The 21,593-nt window shown below is 36.0% G+C and overlaps 1 protein-coding gene across 1 annotated transcript in view; it reads right to left on the bottom strand.

Moving 5' to 3' along the window:
- LOC126831836 (annetocin receptor) overlaps positions 1-21,147 on the bottom strand; it is a 53,863-nt gene extending 32,716 nt beyond the window's left edge. Inside the window, exon 1 of the mRNA XM_050562473.2 lies at positions 20,619-21,147. The gene's annotated coding sequence lies outside the window, so the exon portion shown is untranslated. The remainder of the gene's footprint in view (positions 1-20,618) is intronic.
- Between the last annotated feature and the right edge of the window lie 446 nt (positions 21,148-21,593).

The raw sequence follows: 21,593 nt of genomic DNA, 5'->3' as shown, positions 1-21,593 counted from the left end.
CAATGTCTGTTGTTTATGGATAGTTTTTAATTCATCTTTATTATGTGATTTAATTGGTGATACTTTGTTCAAAGGCTTTAAGACCCCCCCCCCCCCCCCAAAAAAAAAACAAAAAAAAACAAACAAAAACAAAACAAACCAATTGTTGTATAAAGATCTGTCTATACTGTATAAAATCCTATTATTAGTAGTTTATTTTGTGCCTTAATTATTATTTCGTAAGTTCGCGCTACTAAGCCCGGCGCAATATCTAGATATTATTATGATACTTTCCCTAACAAACGGTTGCCATGCAAGATATGCCCACATTTTGCAAGAGATGGACAGAGAACAAGTTAAACAGTCCATCGTTGGAGCTGATGTCCACAGCCGAATTCGATAAATAAACAGACGACATAGTAGGAGGGCTAGCTGAACGTTGTTCCTCAACTCGTCAACAAAATTGGCACTATGCCTAACGGAGGCATCATGATGTCGATGATCAAAATGTGAATTCTTAAGCTGCACATCTGTTTAGTGGCTGTACGCCCCCGAAATCGCGAAAAAAGTCGATTTAATTCAAATTTTTGCGAACAAAGTTAATCGTCGCTACATATGTTCACGTTGCTATGAAGACAAACATTAAAAGTGCCCTTCAAACCAAAAATATGACGTACAACTTTGATTCCTTTTTCAGCTGATAGGGTATGGTCCCAAAGTAATTTTAACACAGGGGTCATTGCGACGATAGATGCGTAACGAAGATTTCAAGAAACTGAAGTGACAATAGCAAAAGGAAAACACGAGTTATCCTTCTATATAACTGACTGAAGTAACGAGCGAATTTCTGTGAACTGATAATTCCTTCGAAGACCAAAATTGTTATACGAGGCTGTAGGGGGATATCTGGCAATTTATAAAAAGAATTGACAGTCACTAGTTCACATTATCAGTCAATTCACCATCCACCATCTCTAGTCAAAATCTTAAGATCTAAGTTGATGCTTGCCCTATATTACGATCGTCCATCCCCTCATCGCTAACTTCAGCATCAGGCGGGACCAGTGAGTTGGGGATTTGTTTTCCATCAAAAGGCTCCTACAGAGTAAATCTACACAAAATGCTTTTATCGACCTCACTGTCCAAGATGGAATTGGTGTAACGACAGTTGAAGTTTTGAACAAATTTGTTGCTGGAATATATGGTGCAAAGAACACTCAGCTCACGAGTATAGGCACCAGTATGTACAAAGCCACTTTCTCGACAAAGGTAAAAGTCCTTTGAGAACTGTCAAGGGCATTGACGGTTCCATGATACCTCCGTATAAGACAGAGGTCGCTCCTAAAATACGGAGAACAGCCTTCATGGCAAAAATTGTGGCTGTCAAGCGACCCGGAGGTCATAAATCAACTTCCCGGCAAACGATATGGCTGGGGGTTAGTTGAAGGAAGATATGAATTTATCTAGTTTGATGGAAAATAAATCCTAAACTCCCTGGTCCTGCCTGATGCTGTAGCCTACCTCAACGCGATATGGCAATTAGATTTACTTGTAACTGGATCTTCTATCCAAATGTGTTATTTTTTTTTTAGCAAACTCTTAAAATTCTTTTCATTTCGTTTAGTTTTCAGCAAATAGTTAAAATTCTATTCATATCGTTTGTTTTTCAGCAAATAGTTGGAGTTCTGCTTATATCGTATGGTGTTAAAGGACAATATTGGTGTCCGCCATTATCACATATGCGATAGAACTGGTTAAACACGTTCCAAATATAATTTTAACATAGAGATCATTGCTGCGATAGATGCGTAACGACGTTTTCAAGGAACGGAAGTGACGAAAGCAAAAAAAAAAACTGATTGAAGTAACGAGCGATAACAGATTCTCAGGCGAATTTCTGCTCACTGATAATTCCTTCGTAGACCAAAAGTTGTTATATGAGCCTGTGAGAGGATATCTGTTATCGCTCGGTACTTCAGTCAGTTATATAGAAGGATAAGTAGTGTTTTCCTTTTGCTTTTGTCACTCCCGTTAATCTTCGTGTTACAATTAAATTTGTGACGTGTTTAACCATATGTGATAATGGCTGACACCAATATTGCCCTTCAAACAAATACTTGAAATTCTATTGTGATGATTCGGTTTTTATCAAGTATTTGAAACTTGTTCGTATTGTTTGTTAATCTTTCGGTTCTACCATATGACCTTCTACAGGAATGTACCTAGAGAAATCTGCAAAAAGTTCATCTGCAGGAAGAACCCAGAGGCTTCTGTGTTCTGACGTTGGGACCATACCCTATCAGCTGAAAAAGGAATCGAAGTTGTCCGTCATATTTGAAATAAACATGTCTATCGGTGTCACTAGGGGACGTTCTGAAGTGCAGAACCCAGGTGATATTCTCTTCTAAAGGGCCTTTTTATTTATAGATCAATTGTAGCCCCATGGTCACGAAAGAAAAATTTTGTCCGCCATACTTGAAACAAATCAGTCTTCTACTAGCTCTACTGGGATTTCGTGTTGTGTTCACAGGGTTCCCGCGGTCCTTGAAAATCCTTGAATATCCTTTAATTTAAAATTTAATTTTCAAGGTCTTGAATATCCTTGAATTTCGCGGAAATAGGAAAATATTCTTGAATTTCAGTTGAGATCCTTAATTTTGTTTCAAATTGGTAATAATAGTAAGTTGATATGAAAAATAATTTTCAAGGTCTTGAATATCCTTGAATTTCGCGGAAATAGGAAAATATTCTTGAATTTCAGTTGAGATCCTTAATTTTGTTTCAAATTGGTAATAATAGTAAGTTGATATGAAAAATCCCGTTTAGATTAGAAGTTATGCTAGTTATACTAAACAATAACTCTGACGTATACCTGTCAATCAACTGATCTAAATAAACAGCTGTGTTTTGTCACGTAATAACAAGATAAGCCAATGACATTTACCGTTAGGCAACCAAATACTCTCACGTGACCCCATTGTCCAATTAACATACTAGAAGCCACTACACTGACTAATCAAAATCGGTATTAGTAATTACATTAAACTGTGCATAGAAAGGGAATGCTAAGTCAACAGTAGATTCAAAACGAAAATATATTGGAGATAAACTTACTGACAGTAAAAAGAAAAAGAAATGCCTCGAAAATGACATTATTACGCTGGAAGCTTCGACGGACGAGAATGCAAATAATGCGGAAAAAAGCCGTGACATCAAGAAACTTTTAATTGAGTCGAACGCCCTTTGCAGGGCAGCAAGAGCCAAAAAGACCGAAATTACGGAAATAGACGAACAAATAGCTAAACTTGAAAAACTATTAAAACAATAATAAACGTATTAATAATCGGCAAATTAACGTAAAAAAACTGTACTACTTTTAATTCGTATTTTAGTTTAATCAGTTAACTGTGGTCCGAGTCGAAAAGGGAAATAACTCTGTTTTAAAAATGCCGGGAGTTTTTTCGGTGTGCCGAAAGTCGATCTATAATAATAAAAAAAAAATCAGTTTATGTCTTCAATTCTTTTTAAATATGAGATTATAACGATAGTTGGTAATGTTTTGGTTATTTTTAAGATGAAAAATTGTAACTTTAGGCTAAAAAATGTCCTTGAAAATCCTTGAATTTGACGTATATTTATCCTTGAAAAAATGTTTGACGAAGCCGCGGAAACCCTGGTTCAGCTTAGAACCCGTTCTGGAGTAGGAACGCAGGGTATTATTTGTTCTGAAGTTGTGTTATTTTTTACTTTGGGGCCATACCCTATCAGTTGAGAAAGGAATCAAAGTTGTCCGTCATATTTGAAATAAACTTAAGTACTCGGGTCACTATGGGGCATTCTTAAGCCAGAAGTCATGGGATTTTTTGTTCTGAAGGGCAATTTGCACGTTTCCCTTCATAGCAACGTGAACATATGTAGCGAAGATTAACTTTGTCCGCAAAAATTTTAATTACATCGACCCTTTCCGCGATTTCGCGGGAGTACAGCCCCTAAACCCAGGGGATGTGCAGCTTAAGAAATCCCATTCTGATCATCGGCCACCATGGTGCCCCCCGTTAGGCATAGTGCCAATTTTGTCCGCTAGTTTAGGAACAAAGGTCAGCTAGCCCCCCTACTAACATATTAATTGCACGTTCATCTTTTTGAAAAAGTATAGAGCAATCAAATTGATTATAGTGCCAATTTTGTCCGCTAGTTTAGGAACAAAGGTCAGCTAGCCCCCCTACTAACATATTAATTGCACGTTCATCTTTTTGAAAAAGTATAGAGCAATCAAATTGATTATCTAGACTTAGTCTAAGTCTAAGCAGAGAATGTTGACGATCGAACTCAGTCAAGGTTTTGAAGTACCTGGTAGAGAAACAATATATCAAGTTTCACCACTCTCCATAAGTTAGAACCAAAGTTATCTTGTCCCAAAGCATCCACCAATTGAACTCAGCCAAGGAATTCACCAAATGAACATCTACACCAAGTTTAAACATTCTACCTCAATTAAAAGTAGAGTTGCTATGTTCCAAAGCTTTGACCAACCAAATCGCGCGTCGCTACACTCACCCAATTAGAACTAAAGTTATTGTATTCCAAAGTATCAAATTGCTTATCTTTGCTAAACCTTGGCGGAAAATGCGCATGATCGAACACTGTCAAGGCATGCACCTTTACTTAGCCTAAGCAGAACATGTTCGTTCTGTTCAACATCGAACTTAGTCAATGTATCAATGGAATGAAACTATACACAAAGTTTCGCTTCTCTCACTCAGTAAGAATCAAAGTTATCGCGCTCCAATTTCTCAACCAGTCAAATTGCTTATCGCGGCTTAGCCTAGAAGAAGATGCTCATCTTCGAAATCCATCATAGCATTCACCTAATAAACACCTACACCAAGTTTGAACATTCTACCTTATTGACCAATTATCGCTTTGCTTACACAATCAAATGGCGTCGAACCCCATCAAGGTGTTCACCTAATGAACACATACACCAAGTTAGAACATTTTAGCTTAGAGAGTTTTTGCGTCCTAAAAGGTGTGAAGGACAGACAGATAGATGGACGGATCCATTTTAATATTCCCCTGCTTTATTCGAATTTCGAACTTAACGGTCATTATGTTAAACGGTTTTTGAAATCGAATAAAAATTGCGATATAAATACGTTATTTGAGTTGCATCAAAATCGGATACAAATTGTGACCTCTAAGGGTCAACAACCTTGGTATTACATACTTTTACACTAATTGCGTACGCTCGGCCATTTTGTCGGGCAGTTTCTGTCCGATGTTCACGAAATTGGAACACAACCGCCATAATGGTGTACCGGTGATATATTTTAACCTTTTTTTTTAAATCGGTTAAAAAAAATTGTGACCTACAGAGGGACTACAGGCTAAAAAGGCGATTTTTGGTACAATCAGGGGCAATAAAAGTTACGGTCCTATAAGCGCAAAGGAACCGAAATCTTTGGGTTATAAACATATATTTAAAGTTTCGTCAAAATCGGATAAAAGCTAAAAACGTGATTTTTCGTACAATCGATGGTCATAATCCATGAAGTTACGGTCAGATGTCAATACCGAAAGGATCCGAGATCTGTGAGAGATACACCTATATGTCAAGTTTCGTCAAAATCGGATAAAAGTTGTGACCTATACATGCGGACGGACAATATACGTGAACATGAAAATGTAACGTATAAAAATATATTATGCAATATCCGGCTCTAGACACCTGAGCTATGGGTGTTCTTCAACTAGCTTTGTTAATTGTACATGCACGGGGAGATGAGTATTTCGTCTGGATACGTGTTAACGATATTATTACACTGGGGGTTGGAAGAATTTATTCACTGCAGAGAAATTCTAATAATACTGATTTTATGGGCCTAGAATTCTCAGCAACATTCCAAATTCAGACATTGTGGCATGCTTGAAATTCCCATTTTTCTGATGCGTCTTGTTATTTTGACATTTTGTCAACTTTTTGCGATTTTTGACTGGTTTATTCATAATAATTTGAATAACAAATGTATTTTCCCATTTTAATAGGTGTCACTATAAAGGCAATATATTTTCGTACCAATTATCATACGATAAAATAATAATACAGACAGGACTTAAAAGAGTTTCAACAATTATCACTTCGATATTCCCTTGGCCACAGACAGTAGGACGTTCAACTCCATTTTAATTCATTTCCCTTGACTACAGGAATGGACTAACAGTATTGAAATGCCGAAGAAGTGCCCTTCAAATAACATGAAATAATTTTATGTGTGTACAGAATGAGTATGAACATGCCAACATCATGAGGAAATGAAGACCTATTATGAATCACAATATAAAATATAACGTCATGTCAACTAAGGAAGCACCGCGGTCAGTTTTACATGTTTTTTGTAGAAGTCAGAAAAATAACAAAACGAAAAGTAATTGGATTATACAAAATATCTGGCCTAATTACAACAACTCAAATATCATAAACAGTACTTATTTTCTACTCTTGCGTAAATTGGGCAAGCAGTAAATCATCATAACTGTTTATATCACTTAGAAAACGCATCGCTATAGATAATGTATTAGGGTTAAAATGCATTTCATATCCATAAAGTTGGTCATTTTATGTTATTTACGAGTGGGTTCATCCATATTTTATAACTTAAGTTAAAGATGTTCTCTGACAAATGAGATGAAGTGGGGTTTAACAATTCACTCATGAACGACTCCTTTTCTGATTTAAAATATTTGACAATTTTTTTTAATATACGACACAAATAAACAGTATCATTATGTACATAGTTTTAGCACTGCACAACTTACAAGACTAAATATAGAGATGTAATAAATAAAGTTCAAATACATGTTAACATTGAAATCAAATTAAAATTGCACTGAACTAACAACACTAATCGAAAAGAAATAATTTGAAAAGGAACTGTTTGTATAAATAATAATGAATGATTTATTATCGAGGAAAAGTTTCTAAGAATAAGTGCATTTTCATTTTTTTCTTAAATAACGCCAACGATGAACAGGTTCTTATATTTCGAGACAGTTTGTTCTAGAGAAGAGGGTCTTGAACATCAGTTAACGATTACCAAAATGAACATACGTTGCAGAACGTTCTAATAACAAAAATGGGTCGCTGAAAATCTGAGAAGTAAGATATCAAGTAAAATATGAACAGAAATTTTTTTATTAAACTTTAGCCAATTGTTGACGGTAAAATGGACAGGATGGCAAAGTAATACATCCAGACCTTAAGATGGGTGTATACAAATCAAATTCGAGGTATTTAGAGAAGCGTCGACCTTTTTGAAGAACAAGTCCAGAGGTCAGCAATCTCCTTTGTTGACAAGATATTGGAAATTATTTTTCGCGTCATTACTGGAAGTTGATTGAAATAATAAAGAGAATATGCAACAACACCGACCGCTTGAAGCCTTACTCTCTCTTGTACACCAGGGTCAAACCCTCAAGATAAGAGTTCTAAACATTGAGCTATCAGTCAGATGATTACTTTGGTGAGCAATTTCTGTCAATGATTGACGGTTTACTTGTCCGTCGCACCCGTTAACCCGAATGTTCACTTTAAGCTGAAAGCTAATGTTAGTCTTAAGGCATTAACTGTTTATTAATATCGTGTTATTCTATCATTTGTTGACAGTTCTAATTTAACATCTTCATGTTAAGTGGTTCTACGTCTTAATCCCCCTTTTCACCTTTCATGGTAGTTATGAAATATATCAATGGCCATGACATATTCTACCCATGATGGTTGTACAATATCAGGCCTGCCTCGTTAAGCTCTGATTTAGACAAGGTGTTAATCAAGGTTTAAAGTGAGTACTAGATCCGTTTCTTTGACAGATGAAGTCGATCGCAGAATATAAAACAATGGTATCAGGTATACTTCTTTTATTTTAATTCAGTTACGGCCAAGGTCGTGCACAATATGTCACAAATTAATGTTTACATCTTGAAAACTTCAGTACTTGGTTTCTTGCGACAATAATTGTGGTAAAGTCTCCTTTGAACGTCAGTGAAAATGGACATTAAAAATGCGTTACAATTTCTGTCACCTCCAATTTTTAGCACAATTATGTGCTAATTGTGTTGATGAAAAAATTAAGATAAAGCCGCCAAATTATTTATTCATTTGTTTTCCTCGGCTACAATGTTCTGTGTTCAAACCCTTGGTTTTATTTATCCCTGTTTCCACTTGGTATGGGCAGCATCTCGGAAAATCAAGGCCCAACAGCTTACACATTGACGTGTACATAATAAAAACATTGAGAGCTGGAAATGAAATGTGGTTTAACGTCCTACTGTTCTGCTCCTAAACTGGGCTAATGAAGACGGGCATACGCCATACAGTGTGCTATGAGGGAAATTTTGACCGGGCAGCGGCACTACGGCCTACTCTTATATCGAATTCCAACTGCCAAGGGATCTTTTACATGCACGCCAATATGTACACGGGACCTCGGTTTTTCGCCCCATCCGAACGACTAGACAACTGTCCTTGCCAAGCCCTCCGTCCTGCATCACTGACAAGGGGAAACCACGCCGGAAAGTCTGGATGAACTTTCTCCGCCAATGCAGGGATCGAACATCCGACCTCCAGGCTAGCGAGCCAGCGTCTTACCCACTTAGCCACGTGACCCCCCTTGAGAGTTGGAATTCGAAGACAAGTAGGTTAAAACACCGATGTCCATCCAAACAGCAGTGCATCACCATCCCATTAGCATTAACATTACTCCCCATAACATTAGCACTGCACACATGACCATTATAGACTCCAAACGATGTAGTGCTGATGAATTGTACAAAAATCATAGGAGGTCTGTGTAGCACGTAACATAATTGAGTATTTCATTTTATTCGGGAGTCTTCTCTACAAGGCATGTCTCTGACTAGTCAATTCATCGTTTTATTCATCTGGAATCTTCTCCACCATTTATAAATAACAGGCATGTCTCTCAGTCAGTTCATTGTTTTATTCATCTGGAATATTCTCCAAAATTTAACATTCATGTCTTTCAGACTGGTCAGTTCGTTGTCTATGCAAGTCATTTAGAATAATTGATTTATGGCAATAGGTAGTTTTATTCCAGAAAAAATAGGTCAGTTCTAGTATGTAATGAGGACAAATTTAGCAGTAATTATAGGCTACAAATATTCGATGCGGCCTAATTCTGCCATATTGGATTTTTATATTGTTTCCTTTGTTTGATTGGTTCCAATTTTGACTAGACATGGACTTGATATGTAGTTTGTTGTGGTGTTAAATCAGTAGTCAGTGACAAACGATTAATTTATGTGTAGGCTGATCAGACTTTTCATCATCATCCCAATATAGGGAGACGCCTTGCATCCACGAGCCAACATTGTTTTAATTGCAGAATAGTGTGCTAGCCAGTAGTAGTCTACAATACAAATAATCACGTGAAACAGGGCACATTATTGTTCAAGAGGTTTATAAAACCTTTAAGTTGTCATTTTTGAAGGTTTAACCCCCTGCTCCGCCTGGGGCTAATGAAGGCGTGCTTGTGCCATACAGTTCGCTATGAAGAAACTTTGCCAGGAAAGCGGCGCTACTGGCTACTCATATCGAATTCAGACTATCCCAACGGATATTTTACCTGCATGCCAGTGTGTACACGGGACCTCGGGTTTTCGTCCCACCGAAGGACTACACAGCTGTCAGCCCCCCCCCCTCCCAGCGAGCCCCATTGACAAGGGGTAACCACGCCGGAAAATCCCTATGAAATTTCTCGGCCAACACTGGGGTCGTATCCGCGACTCATTTTTTTAGGACAAAGGAAGAGCTTTTCTTTATTAGCTGAATGAGAACCTAGTTCAAAACAGTTGAACCAAAAGTTATTAAAGATGTTATATAAGACTGTAATGTAATGTAAATGTTCACACGATAAAACAAGTAAGAAAAACGACAGAAGAAAAAACCCACTGTTGTGTAAATGTTAACACACGATAAAAACAGAATGGAGAGTAAATCGAGATTGACAGATGTCACTTGAGATAGCTGGCTATATACTGAGAATCTCAACTGTCGAAGAGGTGCATCTTTATTATATTCAAAATAAATTGTATACTTATAGAAAAACAAACGTATTGAAACACACAATCCGTACTGTCAGTTAATACACGGAAGTCGGATATATCTTGAAATCAAGTTCACTGGGGAGGCACTTTGACATTCGTACTGGAAGCTAAGTGTTAATTTCCGGTACAAATATTCGATGCGGCCTAATTCTGCCATATTGGATTTTTATATTGTTTCCTTTGTTTGATTGGTTCCAATTTTGACTAGACATGGACTTGATATGTAGTTTGTTGTGGTGTTAAATCAGTAGTCAGTGACAAACGATTAATTGATTTTTTGTGATATGCATTCCCTAAATAATACAATATACGTTAAACGCAATAAATTTCCATTTGAAAATAATGTGTGTTCTACGTAAACAATTAGATTTTGTGATTCACAACCATTATTCATATATTAATAATTTGCAAAAAGCATTTGAAGGGCAGTGTCAATATTGAATAAATCACCTAACGTTTAGATCTGTAATGGATAACGTTTTGGGGGGATTGTGTGAAGTCATCAGATTCAACAAACAGATTGGACCCTCTCGTGAACAGGGGCTCATATTTCCTGAATTCGGCCATGTTCTGTCTGGTGATATGAAATAGTTAAATCTTCAGGTGGAACGAAATTAAGGTCTATTTTATAACTGTGTTATTACATATGTTTAAAAATCAAAGAAATGGTAATTGCGTCTTCTGTAAAGAGTAAACATGAACCTTGTCAGGTTGTCGATGAAGTGGAAGTAACCTAATGGTGGTGATTTGATGTAGAATTTAAGTGCAGTGTAAATATTGAGTAAACAGGTCCAGTTTTACAATTGATTGGTGTAATAATTCTATCAGACATTCATATGACCCAGACAACTAACATATTTAATACTTAAATCAACAAACTCGTAACTTTATCACATTTAATAGGACCCGATCTCGCTGAGATTGTTTTTCAGATTATGATTTTTCGTTCAAGGAGCTAAATCGCTAATATGTGGGACCTAGAAATTGACACAAATGGGTCGCAACGCACATAATAATGTAATATGAATGTATATAAACTGATTTACATTCAATCGTTTCCGTTTTTACTCTAATTTCAAATCAGTTATGTTCGGCGAAATACGTCAGAAGTCACAATCGAATGACAGTCCCTAGCGTCTGGTTATTCCAGTCTTCACCGATAGTATTTACTGCGCATGCTCTCCAGATAAGAATATGAGGTCACCGTTTGACACGACTTGTGGAATATGTCTATAGCCTCGTTCTCCGAATCCCTTCTTACAAGTGGCGCTGAAACGCATTATGGTACACGATTCGTGTTCCAATGGTAAAATGTTTAATTTGTATTAAATACTGGATATCAGAAGCCCATCTTTTCTCGGCAAGATCACAACATCAATCTCGATTTATATTGACAAGACTTTGGATGATATTTACTTAGAGACTTTAACATATTGTGAAAATGAATCAAGTTCTTGTTATATTAACTCACATCTACTAAGCAGTTAGAGACGACCCGCCCCTACCCACCGCTTCCATTTCTACAGGGAACGGATGTCTTTAACACAGCGAATATACAATACACGATTTTACCTTTACTACGCCCTTTATGGCTGTCATCATTTCTCTCGTCCTACTTAATTGTTTTTTCATAGGATGTGCACTCCCATATTAGGTGATAATGGGTAACATTCAAATCTAATATCTAGTTACTGTAATCCAATGCAGTACACATGTACTCTAATTCCAATTACTATGTTTACAAGTGATGATGAATTATGTTGCTGAAGCCTATAGCAAGTTTAAAACAGTATCAACACTTTTTTATTGACTTAAAACTAAACCGACAAATCATATTATATGTCAAGAACTTGGTGGGTTACAATATCACATAGTTATTAAACGCTAATTAAATGTAAGAGCTCATATGTTTAGTTTTAGATTTTTAAGAACGAAGAATTAATTTATTGATTTAAAACTAAAAAAAAAACGAGTCAAATTATATTATATGACATGAACTTGGTGGGTTACAATATAACTTAATTATTAAAAGCTAATTAAATATAAGAGCTCATATTTTTAGTTTTATATTTTTGAGGGCGAAGAGTTAATTAAACTGAATACAATTAATTGACGCTAAATACAATTGACACGTAACATTTATTTGTTTGAAGAGGTATGGACATCTAATCAATTTGTAATGAATTGTTCCAAAGTTACTAGCCCCCTCACCTCTGCCAATTAAATGCTTGCATATGTCTATGTTATATACAAACAAAGACACACACACACACACATCCTGAGAAATGAAGACACCTTGGAACATCTTAAAGGCTGATATCAACATTCCATCCTAAGGGAATTCTAGGCGAGAATCCAGTTCCCTGTCAACACGACTACCACCGCCCCAAACCCAAAATAAATTAACCTACTTATGAACAACAGCTTGACTTTTCATAGTGATGGGTTTTTTTTTTATATCGGGTGTAATTTGTTATCACTGAATAATAGTATTTGATTAAAAGATTACACGTCTGATGTACAGATACATATATTAATTTATCAATCGATTTATCAGAGAGTTATTTACCAGCTTTATCACAGAGAGCCTGTCAGAATTTACAAAGACAGCTAAATCCAAAACTTTGTTCACGGTGCCCATTAATACATAGCCTAACCGTTGTCTTTAAGACATGATAGGTACGATCGGCGCAAATTCACTAATAGTAGGAATTACAGTGGTTTTAAGGCCAAATGGGGGGGGGGGTGGATGGCCGAATGGTTAGCACGTGCGTGCTGTATCATAACGCCTGTCATTGAGTCAACTGGCGTGGTTTCGAATCCCCGATTGTACGTGACAAGGAGTAGGGTCGCATGTCCAACCTCGTGGGTTTTCTCCGGGTCCTCCGGTTTCCTCCCACTGCTAAAGACATCTACGCGCAAGCGAATTACTGAAATAAAATTAAACCATATGTTAGTCCCGAAATGACCTAGTTTGTGTCGAGTGGACGTTAAACCCCATTTCTCTCTTTAAGGCCAAATGATAACAAAATATGCATGGACATATTTCGAAAATGACAATAGGAATATGATTATGGTTTTAAACAAACTTGTGATTAGATCGTTAGTATATTATTGTGCTGAAATAAAGAACAGCTGCCATTTACCCTCTGACCCTTCAGATACAACCGGATCACAAGGCCCGGAAATAGAAACGGCATGATTAGCAATATCACCTTAACGATAAATTATTGGTAATGTATAAGGTGTTGAAAAATAGATTGGGTCACAATTATCCCTTTAACACGTTCGTGTCCATGAACTTTGACTTTGTGCCACTTGCATTCATCTTCAAATATAACGCTCCTTCCAAAAAATGGTGAATTTTCAATTGAAAGATTGACCCCTCCCCCGAACAGTAGTAGATGCCACGAACATTATTTTGAAAATTTATACTCCAAATATTTATATTAGTAAGAAAATTGAAGTACATGAATACCTTAAATTTCATGGTCAAGATATTTTCTAATTAAATTCAATGGAAATTTATTTAAGAACGCACATTAATTTACCCGAGGCTATTTCTCTTTTAAAATCAGAATTTAAAATTAGAGCCGGAGACGAAAAATACCAACATATTTTTAAATGAATTAGAGTACGATTCTCTTAGGAATTTAGATAGGGTGGGGTGGGGGATCTAGGTCTGTATCTGTTCGTTTTTACATGACCAGTATTTTTTTTGTATTTATGTTCTGTTCACACGCCAATAAGTTTGTATAATAAAGTCTATATATTTTGAAACGGTATGAATGTGTCGTGAGCAAATCGGACTAAATTATTGTGAATGTCCCAGTGAGAGTATCATGAATATTGTGTAGTGTATCATTGGTAAGCTTGGGGACATTAAAGCAGACATTGCGGAAATGGTTAGCACTTCAATTCAGATAATATTATATTGCATGTCTAGTAAATTGCTTTCTTACCGGTCTGAAAGTAACAATAACGCGATGCTGTATTATGATTTTGGTATTATGACCGTAAAAGAAAAAGAGTTGATTATAGCTTAGACTGTCTTTACAAATACTTAATCAGATGAAACAATAAAACAATCCTCAAAGAGTATGTCTAGCCAAACTTATCTCAAACAGTGTGTGTCTTTTATCGTTGTCATGGACAAAATACTCCAAAATTTATTAAAACAAAATTGTTGAGCACGCCAAAGATTTTAACTTTTGTCCCAAGTTTAAGTTTCATTCCATGATCATATTGTATGCATCTTTCAGTCTTTAACCGAGAGTCTTGGTTTACCAAAACTATATTTATTCACAAAATATCAGATATAACATTGTAATGATATCAAACGAAAACGTGTCTAAATTCGCCTGGTGGAGTTCTGTTATATTCCAGAATCTAGTGTTACAACACCAGATCAACTGTTTACATATCAATCTCAATACTATGAGATCATCTGAATTGCTATTGAACGGGTGAAGACTACCAGGCAATGCATGTTATCAGTAGAAAATGTGGAATCAATTAAGATCTCCATTAGTAGTTCCATTAATAAACGTGTTTAACGTACTATCATGCTCTAACGACTTCCCAATTACCACTTAAGCATATTTAATATAGCAATGTGTGATTTATTACAAAAGAGAACTACCTTTTTGTCATTATTCTATTGTTATGCATATTTTTATGCCAACAAATGGGCCCGTTTCCGTAACTCTAGCCCATAAAAAGTAAATTGTTAAGAAACTTCTAATCATATGTTGTCGTGTGTTTTCCATTATTTTGTTTTTTTGTTTTGTTGTGATTTAGTTGTTATCAGATCTGACACCAGAAGAAGAAGAGTGATTTAAAGTACCAATATTATCATTAATTAAAAAGCAAATCGTGTCTGTATGAAATAATTGGTGGCCAGGACAGGAATGTACGCCAACAAACAGCATTTTGACGGCTGGCTGTCAATTTTTTAGGGTAATAATAACACAAATACTTATAGCCACCATCAATAAGCTTGCTGTATCGTGTTTGGAAACACAATTTCTTATCTTAGTTGGCAATCATAATGGTCACTGTTTACAGTACGCTAACTAATCATGACATAAACAAGGTATAGAATACGACAGGGTTACATGCAACTGATCTGAAACTTCCCGGACATAAACCGTAGCTGTTTTCCATATCAATCTGATTAAAAACACAGATCCTATTTCGTTTCGTCTTTTATAGTTCAAAATTTCGTTTTACTTGTCTTTACTAAATCACAGATCCTATTTCGTTTCGTATTTTATAGTTCAAAATTTCGTTTTACTTGTCTTTACTACACTAGGATCTGGAAGATCATTGACGTGTTCTGGATGATGTGAGGGATTAGCCAATGAAACGGTCTGTTATGGCGTGCTTTTGGCGTGAGCTGCACGGAACCGTGGGTAATCCACTAGAAACATCCATGCTTATTGGTTAATCAAATATCTGATGCCATAGGGTCAAAAGTCGCTCGTATAACCTCTGACGCGAACCCCTAAAACAACTGGTCAGATCTTCATGTACATGTAGTGTAGGCCATCGAAAGTATAAAAAACGAAACGAAATATAGACCTGTATTTGTTATATATACGTGTTATAGTTTATTAATGTATCCAGGTACTAAATGCCACTAAAAGAAGAATATGACCTGAAACTATAGGGTCTCCTAAAGTAATACAGACTGACTTGCGTAAACACATTTAGAAACGGTTGAATTTTACCATGTGCAATGGCAAAAATTGAATATGACATTCTCTCGTCCGTAGTTCTACTTTATATGTTCTACTTTGAGACTCGGATAATCGAGCTACAGATAGCTCTTTAGTAACACAGTGGATAATCGAATTGTGGGTCTTCGTATTTCTTCATTTTATAACCATATACATCTCCCGATTGTGGTTCGAACATATGCCATTTGGAGACCATTAAGGGGATAAAATGTCACCCATGAAAGAAAAAAACCCCAACACATTTTAATGTAAAATAACTGCGTATACCTGATACAATCATGTAAAGCTAGAAGTAGGGTTGTGTTCTTTAACAACATACGGGCATGTTGTTAATGTAGATGGGCTGTTTACTGTCATGGTGAAATACTAAAAGCAGTGGGTGTTTATTAGTCTTAGATGATTATATATGAAGGTAAGTATTTGTTTTAGATCAATACAATATAGGTAGATAAAGCATCTACCAGGTGTGTTTATAAATAATCCACGTCACTTCCAATAACTGACAAGTAAAAACATTCAGGAATGCCGATTTATATCAAGTACAGTTTCTACTGTTTATTTAAATAGCCTATTCATATGACACTGCTGGTATATGAAAGTCGATGCAGCAAATCTGTAGAATATAACACAGCCATAAACATATACCATTTACGTTAAGTGCCAACCCTCATGGACTCAAATATGAACCCAACGTCTATTATGTCTTAAACTTGACAATCGATTCTGAAGACTTTACCACAACCTGTCAATCATTCGACAATCGCCTACCGTATACACTAATGATTTTAATTGAGTTGATGGTATAACAAGTGATTATTCATTCTATCAACGGAGTGGTCGATTTAGTACATAAAAGTTTCCTAAGTTCTGTGGAAAACGGGAGAGAGAGAGAGAGAGAGAGAGAAAAATGAGGTTTAAATTAATGGTTTAATTTTATTTCAATGATTCGCTTGCGTGTAGGGGTCTTTAGCAGTGCGAGGAAACCAGAGGACCCGGAGAAAACCCACGAGGTTGGACAGGCGACCCTACTCCTTGTCACGTACAACCGGGGATTCGAAACCACGCCAGTTGACTTAATGACAGGTCTTATGATACAGCACGCACGTGCTAACCATTCGGCCATCCAACCCCCCGGGAAAACGGGAGAGCCGAAACCACATGTTTGAGATTGATAGACCGACAATAAGAGTTCGATCTTGATCCGTGCAGACAATGTATAGATATGTAAATTTGAGAGATTTCCAGAGGGCCAGGTTCCGTTCTGATATTGAAATCATGCGAAAATGAAAAATACAACATTTAGTAAAAACATGACGAATGAGCATCAGTCTAGTCACCCGGACATCATGGGAAATGATTAAACCTCTTTCGCCTATTTTAAAATAAAATTGAATATTTATGTGTTTATTTGTTTTGTGGCATGAAAATCTGCTTTCATTCAAAATCTAACGAGTATGGATTGCCAAAAATGAAACTAAACTAAACATCTCGGCTTCCGCTTAATCGTTCTAAGAAAAAATGTAATTTTCTGTGGCTTGACTCTTCACCAATACTTAAATAACGGCTTAGCTAGAAAACACTCTGGTTAAAACGGTTTTTCAGAGATGTGCAGAGAACAAGCTCAGGGGCCATACTCCAGGAAGTTCCGATCCGGTATGCGTGAATATCTACTGGAACCTTGATCTTCAGGATATAAGCAAATTTTAAGCTTCATCAAAAGCAGATAAAAATTCTGACCTCTAGAGGGTCCACAACCTTTGTATTTATTTAAACGTTTTTTTTTTAAATCGGATAAAATTGTGACCTCTTGACGGTCCACAAGCTAAAAACGCGATTTTTCGTACAATCAGGGGCCTTAATCCAGGAAGTTACGGTCTGATAGGCGCAAATAGAAGGTCCACAAGCTAAAAACGTGATTTTTTGTACAATCATTGACCATAATCCACGAAGTTATGGTCCGATACATAACAATATCAACAGGAACCGAGATCTTTGGGAAATATAACTATATTTTAAGTTTCGTCAAAATCGGATAAAAATTGTGACCTGTAGAGTGTCCACAAACACATTGTGGACGGACGGGCGTCCGGATGGATAGGGGCGACGACATAATACATTCACACGATAATGTGGATGTATATAAAAATGAAATTTAATGTTCCGTTTATTTTTAGTTTAAGAAAATTGAAGGAAGTAGTGACGCAGGCAGTACATTACAATAATACGCAACTTATAACTTCTTATGGTTTCTCAATATTGATATTAATGGTTAGAATATGTTTTATTTATATGCGATGTCTTGATAACCAGTTTACTTGGCTTTAAGACCATTTAAAAGAAATTCTACATTACCCTGAATATCAATAAATATTGTCACTTCCAATATCCAATTTGTTTATTCTTACGGATGGCTGATTATAACTCGTCAATTTTTGCACGAAACAGGATTGTTATTTCTATAAATGTGTGATTCCTAGATCCTTCATTACGACACGACCTTTAGTTACCAGTAGAAACAGCGCTATGTTGCACATTTCCAGATTAACGTGGCATTAACGCGTATTTGTTTTTGAAATATAAATAGGTGATTTTAATGCGGCAATATTATCCAAGTACTCTAAATAATGGTAAAATACTACCGATGTTAGCACTAAACTTGATTTAATTGTTTTCTACATATAAACCCACCCTACAAAATAGAACACACAAACACACTCTTTACTATTTTTTCTTGCAACCTATTGTTCACGTTTAGACTCGTGACAATAAAATAGTTAGCAAAGGCTGTGTAGAGTATGGTCCTATTCTTCGCACAAAATTTAATTGTTTGGAGAACCGAGTCAAACATTTATCTCGTTTGGTTTTGAAAATTAATCTATTTAACGAGCACAAAGGAATCATTTCAATCACCAATCTACAAATATCAGTCAGTCGATATTGACATTCCATTTAGCACCCAGAAAATCTGCTGCCCTTTGTCACATAGCTAATAATTTTTGGTATGTTCAACAAAAGACCGACAGTAAACTTCTGCAACAGCTCAATGGACATTTACACCAAAAAGTTTGATTTTATATTTGCACATTAATATTTCAAAATAAAAATCAAAAACCAACCCTTATTATTGCATTTTTGTAAGGCCAATACTATTTAAGTCTTTTGTCTGGAAAGATATCGACATTGACAGAACGTGTTGGTTATAGGCAGGTACGATTGGCACATTATCAATTGACAAGCCCGATAAGACATTTCATTACTAAAGCATTATTGAGCATGTAACAAAAAGTTCTTTGGGTTCCCTGGGAACAACACATAGTGCATTGTTTTTTAATTTGCTTGCGCGTAGGAGCCTTTAGCAGTGGGAGGAAACCGGATGACCTGGTGGAAACCCACCTACGTTGGACCAAAGAGAGACCACAGCTAACGGAACCCCCAGATTTCCTTGGGGGCGGGGTTACTAACGAAGATGTGGCATACTGCAGAAAAGGAATGGGTTTACAAATACTAAATTTTATGGGGTCACCTACTACACACCCACTCCCTCGTTCGCCCAAAATATGTATAAAGATTTTAAAATCTAAAGCAATAACTCTTGTTATACAATACCAAGCCAGACACGCGAGCAAAACAGACCCCCCCCCCCCCAAAAAAAAAAAAAAAAACCAAAACAAAAAAACCAAAAAAAAAACCAAACAAACAAAAAAACCAAAAAAAAACCACAACAAAAACAACAAAACAAAACAAAGCCGAGTTTCATTGTCAAAGTTTTAGTCTACCCACATACTGAAGCCGTTTTTCTACGTAAGACAGAAGAGTGGTTGTGTAGTTGGTGCCTTGGCCAAAGTCCCCTCTCTAGGCCAAGTCTCCTCTCTATACTACACTTGTTAAAAACTAAACCATCACTTCTTTACACCAAAGTTATAACGGTTGGTTAAACCGTACATGTGTTATTTGTTGGCAGTTATGTTCTGGATTAAACTCCAACAGCGCCCTAACCTCTGCGGCCTTTTATAACCGATTTAAACTTGACGCACTGCCGGAAAGAACAATCAATATGAAATAATTGAGATATAAAACAAGCTTGATAAATGAATGATTTTTGAAAAGCCTTAATTTTCTATAAGCCAACCGCGTATTGTGCAGTCACTACATATAACGTATTACGTATTTATGATATTACTTCAGACCATGATAAGTAAAAACTTTGTTTTCAGTACTGGCAAAATTAAATCTTCCTGGCTCAATGGGTTATCAGATAATGTGGCCAGTTCTTTGATGGAAAACGAAAAACGCTTTATTTTTAGACTTTAAAAAACAACCAACCAACCAAAATTAATACAGACATACAATATGAATGTGTTAGATATAATTCAAACTCTTAAACTGAGAGATGTTATAGGAGCTTTAGAATTAGTAATTGGAGCGAAAGTTTGGAGTTCATTTTCTGAGATGTTTTTAGAAATGTTCAATTTAAGTGATATTGATGCACCTAACGATCGAATACCTTTAAAGATAACTTTATGGAATATCAAAATGGCTGGCGATTGCAAATATAAATATATATATAGAAGTACTTAAATTATGTTGAAAGTTTGCAACCTCTCTGCTCTTAACAATTAAAACATTATTTAACATTTAATTAAGAAAAACGAAATCAAAATGACAACGGTTCGGATTTTCGACTGTCACAATATTGTAGACGTGAAATATCTCAATTGACAACTAGATACTTTTATTAAAGGTTATTGAACAGAAGTATGAATAAAATGTTATTACCTTAATTGGTGGCTCTCATACTGTGTTCTATTAAGTACAAAAGCTTTCTCTTCTATACTTCCAGCTAGTAATTAATTTATACAAAATAATTATTGTCCATGAAAATATAGGTCTCGATGAAATTCTCTTTTGGTATATCTTCTTATAAAGGATGTGTTTAAAATATTATTGAAATATGATCACTGTTTATAAGGCCTGGGGAATAGTCTAACTGTTTAGCCAACTTGGAACCAAGGAAAATCAAAGTTGTACTGTCATTACCGTTACAGGTAATAAAACACAAAACTTGCTGCACTCACGATTTGCCAGTTATATTATACTCTGGAATTTAGAATAACTATATAAACATATATAATCAGTCTCAACGAATACAGTAATAGTTTGATTATCTTTACCAATGAAGTGATGACGGAGTGGCAATAGTCAGCATATTCCACCTTAGCGTTAATAATTATATGACGCCGATAATGCCGCTACTTTATCGCTATTGGCCACAAGTGTTATAGACACGAGATCGCGGAGGCGAATATACGCGACAAGCAAGTCATAACTCAATAGATTGATCGGAAATTCAAATAACTTTATTGCAATATGACAAAAGTCTACAGAAGTTGTTTTTATCCGTCGAGCAACCTAATTATAGCTATACAATCCAGATCGATCGAACTGATCAATTATTCACATGTTCCAGGTCAAATTACATGTTCCCCATGTCAAACTGAATGCTTGAAAAGACGTTCACTTAATTTATTGAAACTAAAATTTGAATGTATAGGATTTGCCCCTTCAGTAATCGAAATGACCAAGTTCAATATTCAATCACTCGAGTATCCAATTTTAGAATCTTCTACCAGATAATACAATCCACCCTTTCATTGAGGCAAGCGATTAGTACGATCCGACATATTCCAATATTATAATAATCCAAAATTCAGAATACCAACACGCTACATCATAAGCGCGTCATGTGGTGGG

This window comes from Patella vulgata, chromosome 9 (assembly GCF_932274485.2).
Source record: "Patella vulgata chromosome 9, xgPatVulg1.2, whole genome shotgun sequence".
Classification (NCBI taxonomy): Eukaryota; Metazoa; Mollusca; class Gastropoda; family Patellidae; genus Patella; species Patella vulgata.
This window is presented reverse-complemented; position numbering and strand designations above follow the sequence as displayed.